Here is a 22,969-nt window from a genome sequence, read left to right as displayed (position 1 = left end):
CTTCTAAGGGATTCTTACCCACAGTAGTAGATATAATGGTCATCTGAGTGAAATTCACCCATTCCAGTCCATTTTAGTTCACCTATACCTAAAATGTCAATGTTCACTCTTGCCATTTCCTGTTTGACCACTTCCAATTTGCCTTGATTCATGGACCTAACATTCCAGGTTCCTATGCAATATTGCTCTTTACAGCATCAGACTTTACTACCCATCACCAGTCACATCCACAACTGGGTGTTGTTTTTGCTTTGGCTCCATCTCTTCATTCTTTCTGGAGTTATTTCTCCACTGATCTCCAGTAATATATTGGGCACCTACAGACCTGGGGATTTCATCTTTCAGTATCCTATCTTTTTGCCTTTTTATACTGTTCATGGGGTTCTCAAGGCAAGAATACTGAAGTGGTTTGCCATTCCCTTCTCCAGTGGACAATGTTTTGTCAGAACTCTCCACCATGACCCATCCACCTGGGGTGGCCCTACATGGCATACTCATGGTTTCACTGAGTTAGACAAGGCTGTGGTGATTGTCATCAGATTGGTTAGTTTTCTGTGATTATGGTTTTCAGTCTGTCTGCCCTCTGATGGAGAAGGATAAGAGGTTTATGAAAGCTTCCTGATGGGAGAGACCAACAGAGGGGGAAAGTGGTAAATTAGAAGTGGTCAAACAGGAGATGGCAAGAGTGACCATCAACATTTGAGGAATCAGTGAACTAAAATGGACTTGAATGGGCAAATTTAATTCAGATGATCATTATATCTACTACTGTGGTAAGAATCCCTTAAAATAAATGGAGTAGCCCTCATAGTCAACAAGAGTCCAAAATGGAGTACTTGGGTGCAATCTCAAAAACGACAGAATGACCTTTGTTCATTTCCAAGGCAAATCATTCAATATCACAGTAATCCAAATCTATGCCCCAGCCACCAGTACTGAAGAAGCTGAAGTTAAACAGCTCTATGAAAACCTACACGTTCTTCCAGAACTAACACCAAAAAAGAGATGTCCTTTTCATTATAGGGGATAGGATTGCAAAAGTGAAAGTCAATAGATACCTGGAGTAACAGGCAAGTTGGCCTTGGAGTACAGAATGAAGCAGGGCAAATGCTAACAGAGTTCTGCCAAGAGAACACACTGGTCATGGCAAACACCCTCTTCCAAAAACACAAGAGATGACTCCACACATGGACATCACCAAATGGCCAATACTGAAATCAGATTGATTGTATCCTTTGCAGCCAAAGATGGAGAAGCTCTCTATACAGTCAGCAAAAATAAGACCAGAAGCTAACTGTGGGTCAGATCATGAACTCCTTATTACCAAATTCAGACTTAAATTGAAGAAAGTAGGGAAAACCACTAGACCATTCAGGTAACCTAAATCAAATCCCTTACACTTATACAGTGGAAGTGACAAATAGATTCAAGGGATTAGATCTGATAGAAAGAGTGCCTGAAGAACTATGGATGGAGGTTCATACCATTGTACAGGAGGTAGTGATCAAAATCATCCACAATAAAAATGGTTGGCTGAGGAGTCTTTACAAATAGCTGAATAAAGAAGAGAAGTGAAAGGCAAAGGAGAAAAGGAAACATATATCCATCTGAATGCAGAGTTCCAAAGAATAACAAGGAGAGATAAGAAAGCCTTCCTAAGTGATCAATGCAAAGAAATAGAGGAAAACAATAGAATGGGAAAGACTAGAGATCTCTTCAGGGAAATTAGAGATACTAAGTGAACGTTTCATGCAAAGATGGGCACAATAAAGGACAGAAGCAGTATGGACGTAACAGAAGCAGAAGGTATTAAGACGAGGTGGCAAGAATACACAGGAGAACTATGCGAAAAAGATCTTAATGACCCAGATAACCATGATTGTGTGATCACTCACCTAGAGCCAGACATCTTGGAATGGGAAGTCAAATGGGCCTTAGGAAGCATCGCTATGAACAAAGCTAATGGAGGTGATAGAATTCCAGTGAGCTATTTAACGTCGTCAAAGATGATGCTGTGAAAGTGCTGCACTCAATATGCCAGCAAATTTGGAAAACTCTGCAGTGGCCACAGGACTGGAAAATGTCAGTTTTCATTCCAATCCCAAAGAAAGACAATGTGCAAGAATGTTCAAACTACCACACAATTGCACTCATCTTACACTCTAGGCAAGTAATGTTCAAAATTTTCCAAGCTAGGCTTCAACAGTACGTGAACTGAGAACTTTTGAGTTGTTCAAGTTGTATTTAGAAAAGGCAGAGGAACCAGAGATCAAATTGCCAACATCCCATTGGATCATAGAAAAAGCAAGGGAATTCCAGAAAAACATCTACTTCTGCCTCATTGACTATGCTAAAGCCTTTGACTGTGTGGATCACAACAAACTGTGGAAAATTCTTCAAGAGATGGAAATACCAGACCACCTTACCTGCCTCCTGAGAAATCTGTATGCAGGTCAAGAAGCAAGAGTCAGAATCGGACATGGAACAATGGACTGGTTCCAAATTGGGAAAGGAGTACATCAAGGCTCTATATTGTCACCTTGCTTATTTAACTTATATGCAGAATACATCATGTTAAATACCAGGCTGGATGAAGCAGAAGCTGGAATCAAGATTGCTGGGGGAATTATCAATAACCTCAGATATGCAGACGAGACCACCCTTATGGCAGAAGGTGAAGAGGAACTAAATAGCCTCTTGATCAAAATGAAAGAGGAGAGAGAAAAAGCTGGCTTAAAACTCAACATTCAAAAACTAAAACCATGGCATCTGGTCCCATCACTTCGTGGCATAGATGGGGGAACAGTGGAAACAGTGACTGACTTTATTTTTTTTGCATCCAAAATCACTGCAGATGGTGACTACAGCCGTGAAATTAAAAGTTGTTTGCTCCTTGGAAGAAAAGCTATGACCAACATAGACAGCATATTCAAAAGCAGACACATTACTTTGCCAACAAAGTTCCATCTAGTGAAAGCTATGGTTTTTCCAGTAGTCATGTATCGATATGAGAGTTGGACCATAAAGAAAGCTGAGCACTGAAGAATTGATGCTTTTGACCTGTGATGTTGAGAAGAGTCTTGAGAGTCTCTTGAACAGCAAGAAGATCAAACCAGTCTATCCTAAAGGAGATAAGTCCTGAATATTCATTGGAAGGATGATGCTGAAGCTGAAGCTCCGATACTTTAACCACCTGATTTGAAGACTCATTGGTAAAGACCCTGATGTTGGGAAAGATTGAAGGCAGGAGGAGAAAGGGACGACAGAGGATGAGATGGTTGGATGGCATCACCAACTCGATGGACATGAGTTTCAGCAAGCTCTGTAAGTTGCTGATGGACAGGGAAGCCTGGTGTGCTGCAGTCCATCGGGTTGTTAAGAGTCTAATGCAACTGAGTGACTGAACTGAACTGAAGGATCAGAATGCCACAGCTGCACAGAAACCATCCTCTCAGAAAAGTGTACTTCTATCCAGTGGGGCTGGACACATTGAAGGACTATCGATGTATTTTTATACCTTGATATAAATTCAAAACTCAGAGGTATAGATTCAAAGCTATAAAGGAATGTACGTCAAACATGAACCTCTCCTGTTATGTTTCAACCACCTAATACTCCTTCACAGAAGCAACCATCGTTATCAATTGATTTTACAGATTAAAAGATAATTACCCCAAGTAATCCTTACTTAGAAAAATAATTTTTATATATTACCCCTTGCCTTAGTAGACAAAAATTGCTGTTAAAAATCCATACCTTATATCTAAATAATAACCCTGATTTAGTCAGAACCAGTAAATTGATATTGTGAAATGGGAATTCAATTTAAACACAGGTGAATGGATAGTCTTGAAGTTGCAGTAAATAGGCTTTACTTATCCACTGGCGTGGTTTTTGCTTCTCAGTGGCTTACAGTAGGGCTTCTGGAGAAAAATGACGTAACTATATAACTTGGCACCTTTGAAATGGTTCCCAAATCATTTGTTTTCCAAATTGGCTCTCTCCTTATTTTAAAACTTCTGAATTCTTCAAATCTCTGATTCCGTCTCTTTCTTCCTCACTTTTATCAGATGACTTTGCCTCTTTACAGGGAAAAAGAAATCATCATCAAGGTTTTCTGTGTAAGAAGCTTCTTTCTGCCAAGCAGATGCATATGTGTGTTTTAGAAGGACTATCTCATGGTCCATTTTGTATGGAAGGAGATGTTCTGAGGTATGGATCTATACTGATTCCTGAGCTACATCAGGTCATGGAAAAAGAAGATTGAAAACTATGACAAGGAGATACGAGGAAGGAAGTGCAGGGACGCACAGCTTTAGGTTGTGCCTGGATTATGAGAATACCTGTCCCATGGGGATACTTGCCAAGGACTCCTGCAGAGAAGGTTCTCAATACTTAGGTGGACAAAATGGCCTTGCCCTAGGCATCTAATTGTTTGTTCAAAAGGCTCGTTTTAAAAAGCTCCACAGGGGAGAGAGTGGATGGAAACATGTACACTACTGTAAGTAAAATAGATGGCTGATGGGAATTTGCTGTATGACTCAGGAAACTCAAACTTGTCTCTGTCATAACCTAGACAGGTGGGATGAGGTGGGAGGTGAAAGGGAGGTTCAAGAGGGAGGGGGCATATGTATCCCTATGGCTGATTCACGTTGATGTGTGGCAGAAACCAACACAATATTGTAAAAGCAATTATCCTTCAACTAAAAATAAATAAATTTAAAAAATAAAAAGGGGCTTCCCAGGTGGTGCTAGTGGTAAAGAAACTGCCTGCCAATGCAGAAGGCGAAGACGCAGGTTCGAACTCTGGGTTAGGAAGATCCCCTGGAGGAGAGCATGGCAACCCACTTCAGTATTGTATTCGTGCCTGGGGAATCCCATGGACAGAGGAGCCTGGCAGGGCTCCTGGGGTTGCAAAGAGTCAGACATGACTGAAGAGATTTAGCTTGCATAGGCACTTCCCTGGCAGTCCAGTGGTTAAGACGCTGCATTTCCACTGCAGGAGGCACAGCTTTGATCCCTGGTTGGGGAACTAAGATCCTGCATGCCAGGCTACATGACCAAAATATTAAAAAAAAAAAAAAAAAAAAGCTGCATAGTGGCAGGGAAGGAGATTATGTGTAGGTCTAACATCAACTTCCTCCAGCAGGGCTGATTGGGCTACTTCACCTTCTGAGTACCTAACATACCTGCAGCAGTGATCAGTAACTGAACCCTGATCCAGCCCCAGCCCTGGAATATTTACCAGCCATCTAGCAGCAGATTGGTTACATAGGCTTCTTCCATCATGGAGGGGGCAGCAATATTTCCTCACTGTGAATATGTATTTACTATAGATATAGGTTTACTTTCCCTGAATGCCAGATTTTTATCTGTACCATTATCTCTAGTCCTACTAGGTACCTAGTTCATTGTTGTGGTATCCATTTAATCATTGCTTCTAACCAGGGAATTTGTTTATTGATGAATGAAGTAAAGCACTGAACTAATACTATTGTGATTCACTGATCTTATCATGTAGCCCATCATCTAGAAGTGGATGGACTTTTAGGAAGATAGACAGTCCTTTGGGAAATCCTGTAAAGGTACAGGCTGGGAAATAATACTTTGTGAGGGTAATGCTATCAGTCAGGATGCAGTAAATGCATATCTTCCATGCCCACAATACGTGGGTCCAGAAACCATGGATGTAAAGTGGCTGTGGTGTCAATGACTTGTGCAAAAGCCAAGGTTGGTTCCTTAGCCTTCTGGACATCCTGTAAACTAACGAGTACCCTGTAATAAATCCTTTTCTGCTTCGACTAGTATGTGTGTACTCTGTAGTATAAAATGAATACTCCAGTGAATATGTCTCTAAACTAATCAGTGCAAGAGCAATAGAATCCCCCAATTTCAGAGAGGGGGTGAATGTTTGTGATTCAGACACAATAACCCCCTTACTTCCCATTCAGTCCTCAACCACTGAAATCTCACATCTACCTCCCTTGCTACTGCCTTTGTTAAGATCACCAAGACTTCCCTGATGTCATCTCTTGGCAACATTTGACCCTGTTGTCCACCTAAAAGTTATAGAAAAATCTCCCTTCCTTTAACTGCTGTGTGTGCCATTTGGTTTCCTTCTTTTTTCTCTGTTCCTCCTCAGTATTTTCTGAAGGGCTTTCTTTCTCTGCTGCTGATCATTTTAGATGAGTATTTCTCAGTGTTCTCTACCAAATCTGCTCCTCTTCTTACTCTACATAGTATTCAGGGGTGATTTTAGCTTTTCTCTACTCCCACAGCTTTAATGAATTCCTGTACAATGCTGACTTCCAAATTTATTTCTTCAGGACAGTTACCTCTCCTCAGGACCAGCTGCATTCTGAATATCTCTACTTCAGTGGCTCAAAAGCACCTTCAATGTAAGATATATAAAACAGAACTCAGTAGTTCCTCCTCTCACCTCTTCAAAATCCTTCAAACTAGGCAACTACTTCTTTATCATATTTCCTACCCTGATCACCAACACCACCATCAACAGGAGAGCTCAAGCCAGAAACTGGGTGTTGGCCTTCCCTCTTCACTTTCCTGTGCTTACCCAGTGATTCCTCAAGTCCTACAAAATCTACTTCTCAAACATCTTTCATCTCTACTGCCTTAGTTGTCTTTTTCTTGCTTTTGTTTTTGTAAGAGAGCCTGGGAATAGGCTATTTTATTTGTGTATTTATTTTTTGGGCCGCTTCCCACAGTGTGTGAATCTTAGTTCCCCAACCAGGGATCGAACCCATGTCCCCTGCATTGGAAGTATGGAGTCTTAACCACTGGACCACTAGGGAAGTCCCCCTTAGTTTTAGATTCCATCATCTCCAGCCTAGTTTATTGCCTCCTAACCAGTCTTTTCCTCCTTCTAATCCATTCTTCACATTAAAGATAGACTGATACATTCAGAACACATGCAAAGTCATGTCTTTCCCCTGTCCATAGAATAAATAATATCCTAACCCCTTTCTCAGAAGGGCTTGGAAGGTCTTCCACGGGTTGACTTCTTCAGCACCATTTCCTGCACTGCTTGCCTCCTTTCCAGCACAGTTTGTGTTCAGTCTTACTCAAGTTTTCTCAGGTCCTAGAATATGCCACAGTCTCTTTGGCCTGAGGAACAGCATGGTATTCCTACTCTAAAGGCCCTGAATTGAACTTAGATATTATTTTCTTTAGCAAGTCTTTCCTTCTGGGTTGTTGCCCCTGCTTTGTTCTCTATTAGCAGGGAGGCACCGTCTACTTCTCCATTATACTTATGCAGCAAGCAATTATAACTCCTGATTTTACTTTTCTGTTTTTCCCCGATAGACCTCACTCAGTGGAAGCATGAGCTATGTCTCTTTTGTTCACTGTTGGTGGTCCCATCACCTAGCAGAGTTTTGGGCACTTAAATATTTGTGAAATGAGTGAACAGTTGACACAATAAGGTTGTAAACCACAGGGGAATAATAAATAATTAATTGTTCATCAATTACTGGCTAATGAACATAATTATCAAAGAGTTAGCTAAAATGAAACAGAGTTGTATAAATCTAAATAACCAAGCCTTTCTTTCTACATCAAGGATATCAGCAGTGTGCTTCTCTACAGCAACTTAAAAAAAGTGTTTTATTGAAATACATCTTAAAATGTACAGATCTTAAATCTAAAGTTTGACTGGCTTTTGTATATTCTATACCAGGGTAACCACTACTCAGATTAATATGTAGAACATTTCCAGTAGCACAGAAGGTTCCCTCATTGCCAAAGAGCATCCTCTCAAAGGTAACCATTTCTGACTTCCTACCACCGTGGATTTGTTTGCCAGATTTTTTTAAAAATTTATTTATTTTAATTGGAGGTTAATTACTTTACCGGAAAAGGCAATGGCACCCCACTCCAGTACTTTTCCCTAGAAAATCCCATGGACGGAGGAGCCTGGTGGCCTGCAGTCCATGGGGTCGTGAAGAGTCGGATACGACTGAGCAACTTCACTTTCACTTTTCACTTTCATGCATTGGAGAAGGAAATGGCAACCCACTCCAGTGTTCTTGCCTGGAGAATCCCAGGGACGGAGAAGCCTGGTGGGCTGCTGTCTATGGGGTCGCACAGAGTCGGACACGACTGAAGTGACTTAGCAGCAGCAGCAGCAATTACTTTACAATATTGTATTGGTTTTTGCCATACATCAACATGAATCCGCCACAGGTATACACATGTTCCCCCATCCTGAATCCCCCTCCCGTTTGCCAGGTTTTGAACTCCACACAATGAAGCGGCTTCCTTTTCTCAACATCACATTGATGAGTTTTATTCTTTTACACTGCTGTACTCATCTTACTGTATGACTACATGGTACTTTATCCATTCTACTGTTGAAAGACATTTGGGTTTATTTCAAGTTTGGACTGTTATTTATAAAGCTATTATGAATATTCTTGTATGGGTCTGTTGATCGACATAAGCACTTATTATGTTGGGTGTATAGCTAGAAGAGGATTTGCTGTATCCCAGGATATGTAGTAAGTTCAGCTTAAGTGAATATATTATCAAATACTTTACTAAAGCCATACCAATTTATTATACTCAATAAATGTATGAGAGTTTCAGTTGTTCCACATTCTTGATGTCACTTTATTTGATTTATTTATTTTTATTTTTTGGCTGTGCTGGGTCTTCACTGCTGCACATGGGCTTTCTCTAGTGGCAGCGAGCAGGGGCTGCTCTTCGTTGTGGTGCACAGGCTTCTCATTGCAGTGGCTTCTCTTGTGGAAGGCTCTAGAAGCGAGAGCTTCAGTAGTTGCAGCTCATGGGCTTGGTAGTTTCGGCTCCTGGGATCTAGAGCGTCAGCTCAGTAGCTGGGGCCCCTGGGTTTAGTTGCTCCAAGGCATGTGCAGTCTTTCTGGACCAGGGATCAAACCTGTGTCCCTTGCATTGCAAGGTGGATTCTTTTATTTATTTATTTTTAAATATTTATTTATTTGGCTGTTCTGGATCTTAGTTGCAGGATGTGAACTCTTGGTTGTGGCATGCGGGATCTAGTTTCCTGAATAGGGATTGAACCCAGGCTCCCTGCATTGGGAGCACAGTCTTAGCTACTGGATCACCAGGGAAGTCCCTGGAAGGTGGATTCTTAACCATTGGGCCACCAGGGAAGCCTGATATTACTTTATATTTATATTATCTTTTACCAATTTATAAAAACTTATACAACTAAGATGAAAACTGAACTTACTGTGATAGTATAAAAGCATTCAAAACAGGCTTCTTGAGGCTGTTTTTTAGGCATAAGATAATAAGAATGGTTAATATTTACTGAGTGTGCTTTGCTTGCCAGGCATATTCTAGGCACCTTATGTAGGCTACCTCATTTAATAATCACTACAACTGTATGAAGTAGATACTATTATGCCTTTTTAGGGATGAAGAATTTGTGGCACAGAGAGACATCATTAAATGATAGACTTTTAAAGAACTAGATGGCAGTACCCCGAATGGATTAGTTAATGCAATCCCACTATATTGACAGAAAGCCAACTTATACAGTAGGCTGCATCTTATGAAAAAGAGGTCACCTAGTATGTTAGAGAAGACTCTAGATTGGAATCCAGATCTCCTAACTTCTTGTCTAGCATTGATAACAGAACCAGCAGTGTACAAATCAGGTAAAATTAATGGTAATCAAAACAAACACATTTAAAAAAATTACTTCATTCCCTTCAAAATTTAATTATTATGACTTTGATTTATGAAATAGTTTCACCAAATTCTAAAATGATGCTTAAAGTTCAAGCAAGGTCACATAAGGATTCATATTTTACGGGGGCCAAGTCAATTCAGTCACTCAGTTGTGTCTGACTCTTTGTGACCCCATGGACCACAGCACGCCAGGCTTCCCTGTTCATCACCAACTCTCAGAGCTCGTTCAAATTCATGTGCATCAAATCGGTGATGCCATCTAACTATCTCGTCCTCTGCCGTTCCCTTCTCCTCCTGCCCTCAATCTTTTCCAGCATCAGAGTCTTTTCCAATGAGTCAGTTCTTCACATCAGGTGGCCAAAGTATTGGAGGTTCAGTTTCAGCATCAATCCTTCCAACCAAACTTTTTGGCCTTAGGGGGCCAAAAGTTTATATAATTAAGGTGGGGGTGGGGCTCATTAAGAGAACCAATATAAAAGTATCTTTTGCAAATGTTACAAGAACCTGTGAACAAACTGCTGGGGGCCTGGTGGTAGCCACCCTCCCTTTATGAAGATTTCCCCCAATAGTCCCTATCTCATGGTGTTCATGCCCTTGTATAATACTTCTCCAACACTGTACTGAGATTGGTCTGTGAGACCAGCTGAATAGAGGAGAAGTGATGTCCCTTCGGAGGCTAGGTTACAAAAGACAGTATGACTTCTATCCCTCTCTTTCTTGGATCATTCACTCACTCTGGGTAACCCAGCTGCCATGTGGTGAGACCCCTCAGGTAGCCCTGTGGAGAAGCCCATATGGTGAGGAACTGAGGCCTCCAGCCCACAGCCATGGGAGCCATCTTGGAAGGGGATCCTCCAGCTCTGGTCAAGCCTTTAAATAACTGCAACCTTGGCTACAACCTCATGAGGCACTCTGAGCCAGAAAAGCCCAGAAAAGCTGCTCTCTGCTCCCAGACTCAGAAACTGTGTGGAATAATAAGGCTTTTGTTTTAAGCTGATACATTTTGAAGCAGTTTGTTATACAGAAATTGGTAAGTAGGACTTCCCTGGTGGCTCAGTGGTAAAGAATCCACCTGCCAGTGCAGGGGACATGGATTCGACCCCCGATGAGAGAAGAGCCCACATGCTGTGGAGCAACTAAGCCCTGTGTCACAATTACTGAGCCTGTGCTCTAGAGCCCAGGAGCCGCAACTACTGAGCCCATGTGCCACAACTACTGAAGCCCTAGAGCCTGCGCTCTGCAACAAGAGAAGCCACCACAGTGAGAAGCCTGCGTGCTGCAGTTACAGAGTAGCCCCTGCACTCTGCAACTAGAGAAAGCCTGAGCAGCACTGAAGACCCAGCACAGCCAAAAATAAATAAATAAAAATTTTTAAAAAGAAAAGAAACTGGTAATGAATGTAGGCCCCTCACAGGGCCTTGGAAGAGGCCCATGTAAGTGAGAATCCTAGAAGTTTGAATTTCATAAGCTTTATAATAAATTCGTATCTGCCAATGTTAATGGCTGTCTATTAAAGTGCTGCAGCAAAGACAGCTAGTTTCCCTGCATAATTTGTTCTTTCTTCCATAGAGGCTGTAACTAGGTCATGCCTGTCCAGCCAGGAGTGTCCAGCCTCCTTTGCAGCTAAGTGTTTCATGTGGCAAAGCTCTTGTTAATGGAATGCAGCAGAAGTACTGCATTCCTTTCTGGACTGTGCAATCAAGAAAGTGGGTGTTAACACTCCTTTCCTCCCTCTCCTGGGGCAAGGATGGTAACAAGTGTAGGGAACTTGGCAGCCACATGTTGAAGATGGCAGAGCTCTGCCGGCTAAGTCCCTGAAAGAATTCACAGAGCACAGTCTCTATCCCTCCAGACTGGAATATACCCCCTGAACAACTTTGTTAGAAATAAACTTCCATTATATTAAGTGACTATCTTTTAAAAGAAGTGAACCTGCCCTAATTAATTAGTTATCTTCTTCAAAACTCAGATACCTAATTTTCCCTCCAGGCTCTAGTCTTGGTGTTATTTATTTCTGTATCTATTTGGTAATTTATTAGCTTTTACTCTGTAAAATTTCAAACATATGAAATTAGAGGAAATCATATAATGAAGCCCTATGTTCAAGTCGCTCAGTCGTGTCTGACTCGTTGCAGCCCCATGGACTATAATCAATGAGGCTCCTCTGTCCATGGAATTTTCCAGGCAAGAATACTGCAGAAGGTTGCCATTTCCTACTCCAGGGGATCTTTCTGACCCAGGGATTGAGCCTGCGTCTCTTGTGTCTCCTGCATTAGCAGGTGGATTCTTTACCACTAGCACCACTTTAGCTCCCTAAAGAAGCCCTATATTCATCACTAAACTGTGTTTATCAGGCCATTCCTATTTCCTGTGTGTGTGTGTGTGTATGCCATTTCCTACGAATTTATGGCCATTTCCATGTCATTGGCATCCTCTCTCCCCTTTGCTCTCTCCTCAGTTATTTTAAAGCAAATCTCAGAATCTCAATCAACATATCATTTCACTGGACACACTTTAAATGCTGTGTAAGAAATCTCCTTTGCCTTTCCTGGAAGCCACTGTTTTCTGTGAAACTGCGGCTATGCAAAAAGCCAGCTCCCCACTGCTTGACAGCATATGATGAGGACATCGTGAACTGTGAGGTTAAGCTCACCCGCCAGTGTGAGAGGCACAACCTATTCACACAGTGTACCAGACTCTACCTTCACCCCATTCAAGCTAGAAGTTTTGAGCCTATAAAAGGAACTGGCAGGGTTAGGCAGGTTGAGAGTATGGAGTGAGAACTAAAGTCAGGTGACTTGGATCCTAAATGTCTAAACCGTGATCAGCTACTCACTAGCTGTATGCTATTTACTTAATTATTCAGATCCTCACATTTTCTCATTTATAAGATGGAAACAATATCTATTCTACCACTGGACTGATATAACAAAATCAGCTAAGATTTTTTAAACTATAAACTTTATATGATGATCCATTTATAACATGGAAGTAAAGATAAGCTAAATTTTTAATTCTGACTTAATATTCTCTTGCAGAGTAGAATTTATAGTCACTTAAGCTACAAGAAATCCCATCAACAGAGGAGCCTGGTGGGTTACAGTCCATGGGATTGCAAAGAGTCAGACACAACTGAGCGACTAACACACGCACACAAACTACAAGAATCAATTAAAATCAGTGTTATTGGCGGGAGTAAGTACTTTTTCTTAGTAGTTTATTGAATATGAATCAGCACCACCATTCCATGAAAGGGAAAATGATGTTGCAGTTTGTCCATTTCTGAATATCCTGCATCTGAGAAAATTGGACAGCACCATGGTGAGCTCCTGCAGGGAAAACAGTAACTACAATCTAAGCTGAATTTTCCCCTCAGTCACTTGCCTTCTCCCCCACCCTCACCAATATCCAGATTTTGACCCAGACAGTTCTGGATATTCTGGGATATGGAGATTTCCAGATCCTAATGACATCCCCCAGACACAAAAATGTCTCTTTCTGCATTATTAAGCTCAGTTCCAACCAAGTCACTGTGTTGGGCAAGGTTGGTGTTGCTGGGGAAAGAGGTGAAGCAGTTGTTTTGCTCAGCGCACCTGTGGGCTCCCTGGAACTGGTGATGCCTGCTCACAGCCTCTGACCTCTCACTCCGGCTTCCTAGCCTTCACTATAATCTCTGATCTTGCCTCTTGCTCTCCTGTATGTCTGCTTTCCTCTTCATTTACAATATTCCAGTAACATCATCACAGAACTATTTTTAAAAAGGAAGTGTACAATAATTCACGTGAAAAATAAGTAATATCTTTTCTCCTCTCCCGCTGAATCTGTATGCAGTGTTTTTCCTTTCTGGTTTCTGATTTTAAATTATAAGTACCTGGTAAGCTAGAACATCACTGGTGGCTCAGATGGTAAAGAATCTGCCTGCAATGCAGGAGACCCAGACTCGACCCCTAGGTTGGCAAGAATCCCCTGGAGAAGGGAATGGCTACCCATTCCAGTATTCTTGCCTGGAGAATTCCATGGACTGGGGAGTCTGGTGGGCATCGCAAAGAGTTGAGCATGACTGAGAGACCAACACACACACACACACAACTGGTAAGCTAGAATATTTTTGTTTTTTTAAACCTTAAATTTAGTTTTATCATTTATAACTTTTTATTTTGTATTAGGGTATAGCCATTAACCTATGGTTTTTCCAGTAGTCATGTATGGATGTGCGAGTTGGACTGTGAAGAAAGCTGAGCGCCAAAGAATTGATGCTTTTGAACTGTGATGTTGGAGAAGACTCTTGAGAGTCCCTTGGCCTGCAAGGAGATCCAACCAGTCCATTCTGAAGGAGATCAGCCCTGGGATTTCTTTGGAAGGAATACTGCTAAAGCTGAAACTCCAATACTTTGGCCACCTGATGCAAAGAGTTGACTCATTGGAAAAGACTCTGACGCTGGGAGGGATTGGGGGCAGGAGGAGAAGGGGACGACAGAGGATGAGATGGCTGGATGGCATCACCGACTCGATGGACATGAGTTAGAGTGAACTCCGGGAGATGGTGATGGACAGGGAGGCCTGGTGTGCTGCAATTCATGGGGTCGCAGAGTCGGACACAACTGAGTGACTGAACTGAACTGATAGCTGATTAACAACGTTGTGACGTTTTCAAGTAGACAGAGAAAGGACTTGGCCATACGTGTACATGTATCCATTTTCCCCTAAACTCTCCTCCCATCCAGGCTGCCACATAACATTAAGCAGAGTACCACCTGCTATACAGTAAGTTCTTGTTAGTTATCCATTTTAAATATAGCAGTGTGCACATAGGATGGTTTTAGATTTACAAGAAAGTTGCAAAGACAGTACAGAGAGTTCCTGTCTGCCCCTCACCCAGTTTCTCCTATTGTTAGCATCTTACACTAGCAAGCTACCTTGGCACAAGTGAAAAACTGACATTGATATACTACTATGAACTAAACTCCAGACTTAATTAGAAGTTTACTAGTTTTTCCTCTAATGGCCTTTTTCTGTTCTAGGATCCCATCCAGGACAACACTGTACATTTAGTCATCATGTTTCCTTAGCCTCCTCTGATCTGTGACAATTACTTAGGTTTTCCTTATTTTTCATACCTTGACAGTTTTGAGGAGTACTGGTCAGTTGCTTTGTATGTATCTCTCTCAATTTGATTTTGTTTCTGTGTTTAGACTAGGGTTACAGGTTTTGGAGAGGATGACCACAGAGATGAAGTACCATTCTCATCACATCATATCAGGGATAGATACTATCAATAGAACTTAATCACTAGTTGTGGTAACCTTGCTTACTTAGTTTAGGTAGTATTTGCCAGGTTTCTTCACTGGAGAGTAACTTTCCCCCTTTCTCCATACTCTATAGAAGCAAATGACTAACTCAGCCCATATTCAAGCCAGGAACACAGATTAAGCTCAGCCTCCTTGAAGGGAAGTATCCCCAACAATTACTTGGATTTCTAATGAAAGAAAGACTTGTCTTCTCTCTCTTTTTTTTGCTTTTCCAGCCATTTATTTTTATCAGTATGGACTTCTGGACATTTTTTTATACTTTGGTACAATGCTACTTTATTTTTGCTCTCAAATTCTCCCAGCTTTGTTTTGGGAGCTCCTTCAACTTGGCTCCCATATCTTCTTGACATGCTTCATCCTTTTGGTTTTTTTGAGTACAACAGCATGCTTCATCTTGTATTTTCCTTGTCCCAGCTTTAGAAGCAGCCATTTCGTAAAGGAGCCTTGGTTCTTTTTATTAGAGAATGTATTAGAATTCAAAATCTGGGCACACTGGGCATGCTCGTTGCTACTGGGGAGAAACTTTAAAAATGTATTAAAATTTTTTTTTTATTTGGCTGTGCTGGGTCTTAGTTGCCATATGTGGCATATAGTTCCCCGACTAGGGATTGAACCCAGGCCCCCTGCATTGGATGCACAGGGTCTTAACCACTGGACCACTAAGAAAGTCCCTAGAAACATATATATTTTAAAATTGTGGTTGTTTTAGTATGAGGCATTTGCCTGTGCTTTATAAACTTAATTATGAAAAACTAATAGGCAAAAATCTAACCTTACAAAAAATGAATGTGACAGTAGATTGTATTTATATGAATTACAGAAAGGTTCTCATCCCATTAAAATAATTTTAAGCAGAACAATCCCCCTAAATTCATTTAAAATATAATTCAATCTGACTAAATTTGATTTGAGCATAACTTTTTGGCAACACACATTATCTCAGTTCAGTTTTCCTGGAAAACAAAACCTGAGGCAGAGGTTTGCCTCTGCCTTACCCACCACGTAAGGGTTTATTGGTGGTGCAGTCTCAGGGGAGCAAGAGTCAGGGTAAAAGAGAAATGAGGCATGAAAAGAAACCTTCCTGAAACACGGAACAGTGCATGGAGGGAGGGAAAAGAATTTATCTGTTGGACTTCTTGCTGAAGCCCAGCCCTCATCCTCAGGGGAACTGAGAAGTTGATGATGTTAGAAGATGGAGTAGTAGTAGCTACAAGTAGCAGAAGGGATGGGCATAAGTGGAGGCCATGTAAATTTGCTGAGGTGCATAACTAGGTCTGGTTACACATACATGGAGCAAAGCAAGATATATGCCCAGGGACTTCCCTGGTGGTCCAATGGCTAAAACTCCAAGCTCCCAATACAGAAGGCCCAGGTTTAATCCCTGGTCAGTGAACCAGGGGGGCTTCCACAGAGGCTCAGTGGTAAAAAAATCTGCCTGCAATGCAGGAGCCACAGAAGACTCGGGTTTGATCCCTGGATTGGGAAGATCCCCTGGAGGAGGAAATGGCAAACCACTCCAGTATTCTTGCTTAGAGAATCCCATGGACAGATGAAACTGGTGGACTACAGTCCATGGGGTCGCAAAAGATTCAGATACCACTTAGCAACCAAACAACAACAAAATACCATCCTTAATGCCCAGCTAAATAATATGCTCTCTACCCCCACAATTTTGTCATTTCAAGACAAAATGAAATGAATGATGTTGTATAAATGAAATGAATGAATGTTGTATAAATGAAATCACACAGCATATGACCTTTAGAAATTTTATTTTTTCTTAGATATACTTGATTTTAAGTCCTGACTACACCAGAGAACACTGTGATCAGGACAGTTACCGAACTTCTGGGAGCTTCTATAAGAAGTGAAATAGACACACAGTTTGTTTTATTTGGTTTTATCCTATCTCACAAATATTATAATAATGGAGTGGTAATAAAGACTTATTTGCATAATTTACAATTAATAAATTTTATTTTTTAGAGAAGTTTTAAGTTTACAGAAAAATTGTGTACAAAGTGCAGAAGGATCCTATATACACTTCTTCTCTTCTGTCCAGTTTCCCTTAAAATTAACATTCTGCATTAGTGGTTAACTTTTGAACTTTTGCTGTATTAGAAATGAAGAGTAGGACAGTACTGTTGTGGCAAAGTAAGCTTTTGACTCCCATAAATAGCAGTGTTTTCCTATGAATAGGAACAAAAGAGAAGTCTTGGTATGGAGACAGATAACATGAGACTCCAAATTCTATTACACAAATAGGGGCAGGGTCGTTTAAAATTTTCTTTTCTTTTTGATTTTAAAACTCTTGACTCATCTTCAAAGAGAAAAAGAATAGAGGTCATTACAAATATCATAGCCAGCTCTGTGATTTTATACTTGTGAGGACTAGTTTCAAAGTAAGTTCTCGATTCAATTCTTTGAACTAAATTGAAAACGAAAACTGCATCTGAGAGGAAGGACCAGCATCTGAAGAAAGATGATTGAAGTTCTTGTGGTGACTGGCACGGGAAGATGTCGTAGGTCGCGAAGTATCCACGGGAAGAAGACACTTCTGTGTCTGCCAGTGAGACACCTCTGTTTCTGGGACACATTGGTAACCCGCCCCGAGAGATGTTTTGGTAGTGTCTGTCAAATTTTCATAGGGGCCCAAGGAAATCCCCTTCAGTTTGGACTCAATCTGGAAGTTATTTCTTTCTAAAAGGAACTGAGCTGGTTATGAATCTCACTGAAAACCTCATGATAGGCAGAGCACAGAGGTGCTGGCCAGAGGCAAAGCTGTGAGTGTGGCAAAGGGGCTGTACAAAGCTGGTGTCAGGCTCGGCACCCTGTACTCAAGGAAAGCTATGCGTCCACAGCCGAGGTCCAGGGAGTTCTTCCAGTAAATCTGAACTTTGAGCAACTGCCAATACACATTCTGAAAACTCTGTTAAAGGACTTGTCAAGTGGCTGTTGTTCCTGGGCAAACTGGTATGTGGCAAAAATGGAGTCAATTATTCAGGGGAGGACTGGTACAGCCTGGACAATGTAAGAAGTGCAATCCAGTTGAGAACAGAAACATTTCTTGCGAGTTGCCTAAGAATGCCCACCACTTCTTTAGTGAAGGCAGGATACCAGAACACCACTGCCCAGTGTCTGTCCTGTAGGTGTGGGTATAATTAATGAAAGGCATGCATTTTCTCTGTCTGTGATTCACTCAGTTAGTCTTTTTATTGTTTTTATTAAGCCCCAAGTGAAAGAATCCCTCCAGTATTGTTATAGACAACCATCAGGGCTGAGTGGACGCAAACAACAGTTGTGGTCAGCTGCCTGAATGAGGTGACCAGGTGGACAGTTGCCCTGGCAGCGTGGTGCCTGGGCATTCTGTTTGGTGTGCTGCCTGTTTACAATGGCACTGGGCAGGAATTCATGTTCATATGGTGATGGCCCCACAAGAAAGGGCCACTTTATGTTTTGTCTGTTCCATTCCAAAAGACAAGTAATTTTCAAGCTTTTGTACTCTAAAGCAGTGGTTCTCTAACATTATCATGCATCCAAATTCCCTTGAGTGTGATTAAAACTTTGCTGGGCCCCACCCTCAGAGATTCTGATTCAGTAGATGGGGTGGAACCCAAGAATTTGCATGGTAAGCTTTCATTCTGTGGAGCAGCCGGATAAATTTCTCATTCCTCATGATGCTGAACTTAAAACTGGAGAGGTTATTGCCAAGTGACAGGAATGGCAAGGCGCTTGTTGCAGCTGACCCTGCTTCTTTTTCTGCACCAAAGCCTCTGGGATCACTCTTCTGTGCTTATCCTTTACTGACACCCACCTCCAAATCAGGATATCTAAAATGGGGAATTCACTCCCCTCTGTTATTAATTCCTCTTTTCTCTTTCCTCTAGCTCCTGCTGCTAATATATGTATAAGAATAATAAATAAGGGACTTCCCAGGTAATCCAGTGACTAGGACTCTGAGCTCTCAGTGCAGAGGGTCCAGGTTCGATTCCAGGTCAGGGAACTAGACCCCACATGCTGCAACTAAAGATTCCATGTGCTACAACTGGGACTTGGTGCTGCCAAATAAATAAAATAAATAAAAAAATAAAAATAATGAATAATATACAGCAGCATGTAACTGAGCCATTGTATTTCAGGAGTTCAAGGAAAGACCCATGGTGGAATTGAAACATCGCCTCCACCTGGACAGAAGGATGGCATCTGGCTAGGCAGGTGGGAGACAGCGTACATTTCACACACAGGCAGCATCTTGGGCAAAGACCCAGAGGTAGGACAAGTGAAGAGACAAGCTTGAGAGGGGTGTGTCCTGGAGACAACTAAAAGCAAAGATTGAATAGGTAGGGTGGGGCTAGAGATCCTGGCAGAGTTCAGGGTAGATTTTGTAAGACATGGGAAAACAGTGAAGGCTTTAAAGTGATTAAAGTCCAGCTTTGGGCAGATTAGTTGGGTAATGGATTGTGCAGGATGGCTTAACAGTGGAGGCCATCCAGCAGGCTGTTCTGGAAATTTCAGATCTCTGCAAGCTGGCAGCAGGTTCTTTCTTGGAACCTGAAAGTGAAGTGTTAGTTGTAGCTGTCTCTTTGTGATCCCATGGACTGTAGCCTGCCAGGCTTCTCTGTCCATGGAATTCTACAGGCAATAATACTGGAGTGGGTAGCCATTCCCTTCTCCAGATCTTCCCCACCCAGGGTTCAAACCCAGGTCTCCTGCATTTCAGGGAAGCCCAGGTTCTTAGAACCGGACATGTGTCCAATTCATGATCGAAGTCATCCCTGGATGTGACCTCAGTGGGTCAGGGCAAGCTGAGCCACATCATGTTTTGCCTACTGTCTCATATTTAAACTTCCTAAAAATCACTTTCAGTTACTTTCAATACTTTGCATGTAAATGTTCAAACTGATTTAAAATAAAGCCTTACTTTTATTAAAAATTTTTAAGCCTTAACTTTTTAAGCTTTAAAATCTACTCTTTCCATTTCATAATACTGGCTATTGTTTCTAAACCAGCCTTTGATTTCTTTGCACTCCCTCACTTTCTCAATCCTCCAAGGTTTTCTTTCCTACCTCAGTAACCTTTTCTCTTCCCTTTGATAATCCAAACCTAAATTATCTCTACATTCTTTTTCCTGGCTTAGTTTAAAGGCATCTTTTGCCTCCTGATCAAATTCACTAAAATATACGGTGGCAGATGGTTCTCCCCCTAATGTTGCTTCCACTTAATGATTCCAGATATATGATTCATAGATTATCTCAGAAAAAAAAAAGGATATTTTCCTCATTTGGATAAGGGAATATGAACACTGTTCTCTATGTTATACGTGTCATCACATTTCTGTAGGTCGTACTGATGAAACAAGAAACAGCCACTTGTGGTTCAGTCTTCATCAGCAAGATACGGAAATTCCAGGCCTCAGGACCTTCGCAAAACAGTAGGGTGTCTGCTACAGAGGCTGTCTCGCTGCTCCCGGCAGCCTCATTCGACCTCCAGTGTCAGCCCTGTGGTCCCCACTGCCCTGACATCCCCCTCCCTCCCAACACAGGCATATTCTGGGTTGCTCCTCGATGCCACTCTCAATTATTGTCACGCCACCCGGCTCTCCCAGCTTACCCTCTTCCTGGGTCCCCAAGCAGATATACCTTGTGTTCTGTACTCCTCAGGGGCTCTGTTCTTTATCACTGCCCCTTCCCAGGAACAAAGCATGAGGCCAGAGCAGCCCTGCAATCTCAAAGACGCCTCACTGTGCTGCCTTGTGGCTGTGCTCCCTTTGATCTCCTCCAGTGCCCCAATATCAAGAGTGTGTGTGCCTCAACTCTCTCTCAGAGAACACGCAGAATCATGAATTACATGGCAAGATTTATACAGCCAATTTCATAAACTTTGTGCAGTTTTTTAAATCATGGTTTCCACAACTATAAAATTTTGTCTTTGGTAATTTGGAAATGATGGTGAGGAAACCCCACCCCTCCTGTTTCTTACCACTCTCCCTGGAGGCTTTATGTGTAGCCTCCATGTATTCAGGAATGGAATTTCTGAGGTCCTCATTCAAAAATCAGCTGAAGCTCTCAGCACTCCAAGTCCCGTCAAAATATCTAAATTTCCAAAGTTCACAAACTAGGTCCCATTCAAATGTAATTTTTGAGCATCTAGTCTGTGCCAGGCACTATTCTTAGTACTTGGCTGATATAAGTGAACAAGGTAGACAAAATCTCTGCTCTCAGAGAATGGGTGTATAAACAAACAATTTCAGACGGCGATACATGCTATGAAGAAAATAATACATGGTGATATGATAGACAGTGATGGGGATGCTGAGGGAGGCCTCTCTAAAGAGGTGAAATTGATGTGTGACCTCCGTGACAAGGAAGAGGCAGCCATGAGAAGCCCCAAAGAATGCTCTAAGTAGGAGAAGGGTTTGGTGTAAAGTTGGCAGTGGGAGGGCCAGTGAGCCCAGAATGGAATGCAACTGAGAGATGGGGAGTGATGAGAGAGGGAGGTAAGGATGATGTCATATAGGGCCTTGTGCGACTAGGTGAGGAGACTGAATTTTATCTGAGTACTATAGGAAGCTATTGCATGGTTCAACTAGTGGGAGATCATGATCTACTTAACTTTTTTGTCTTTTCTTAATAGCGGTTTTGAAAACTGAGATATGATGTATATAATGTGTTACTATTTTAAAAAAGTGTATAATTCATTGGTTTTGAGAAATTCATAATGGATACAACCATTACCACTAATTCCAGAACATTTCCACCACCCCCAAAAGAAGCCCTGTACCTGTTGGCAGTTATTCTCCTTGCCCCTTTCTCCAGTCTTCGGCAAAAAAATTGTCCAGTTTCGATATCTATGGATTTGAGTCTAATATAAACTGAATGATATAGCCAATTGTGTTTAGCTTCTTTTACTTGGCATTATGTTTTCAAGGTCATCCATGTTATATAGTATGAAATAGTATTTGATTCCTCTTTATAGCAAAATGATATTCCATTGCATGTATATACCACGTTTTATTTATGCATGCATCTGTTAATGGACATTTTGACTGTTTCACTTTTTATCTTTTATGAATAATATTGCTATGAACATTTGTATACAAGTTTTATATGACTATATGTTTTCATTTCTCTTGAGTATATACCTGTATGAATATATACTTTATTTCTCTTCCATATAATTGCTAGGTTATATGATAACTCTTTGGGTTTCCCAGGTGGCACTAGTGTGGTAAAGAACTCGCTTGCTAATGCAGGAGATGTAACAGATGGGGTTTGAATCCCTGGGTTGGAAGATCTTCTGTAGAAGGGAATGGCGACCTACTCTAGTGTTCTTGCCTGGAAAATTCCATGGAGAGAGGGGCCTGTTGGGCTACAATCCATGAGGTTTTAAAGAGTTGGACATGACTGAGAAACTAGCATACACACACAGTAACTCTTTAAATTTTGAAGAAGTGCCAAATTACTGCATTTTCCAAAGTGACTGTACCACTTTCACAATATCAGCAATTTATAAGGATTCCAATTTCTCTACATCCTTGCCAACACTTGTTATTTTCTATTTTTATCATTATAGCCATTCTAGTGGATGTGAAGTATCTTAAGGTTTTTTTTTTTCATTCCCCTAATAACAAACGATGTTAAGAGTCATTTCATATGCTCATTGTCTATTTGTATATCTGCTTTGGAGAAATGTCTATCCAAGTCCTTTGCCCATTTTAGAACTGGGTTATTGTAGTCAATTTACAATGTTGTGTTAACTTCTGCTGTACAGCAAAGTGATTCAGTTATACATACATATAGATTCTTTTTCATATCTTGTCCATTATGCTTTATCCCAGGAAATTGAATATAGTTCCCTGTGCTATATAGCAGGACCTTGTTGTTTACTCATTCTGTATATAATAGTTTGCATTTGCTAATCCCAAACTCCCTACCCACCCCTCCACCCTCTGCCGCTGGCAACCGCAA

Source organism: Bubalus kerabau, chromosome 2 (genome assembly GCF_029407905.1).
Source record: "Bubalus kerabau isolate K-KA32 ecotype Philippines breed swamp buffalo chromosome 2, PCC_UOA_SB_1v2, whole genome shotgun sequence".
NCBI classification, from domain to species: Eukaryota; Metazoa; Chordata; class Mammalia; order Artiodactyla; family Bovidae; genus Bubalus; species Bubalus kerabau.
Note: the sequence above shows the minus strand (reverse complement) of the source record.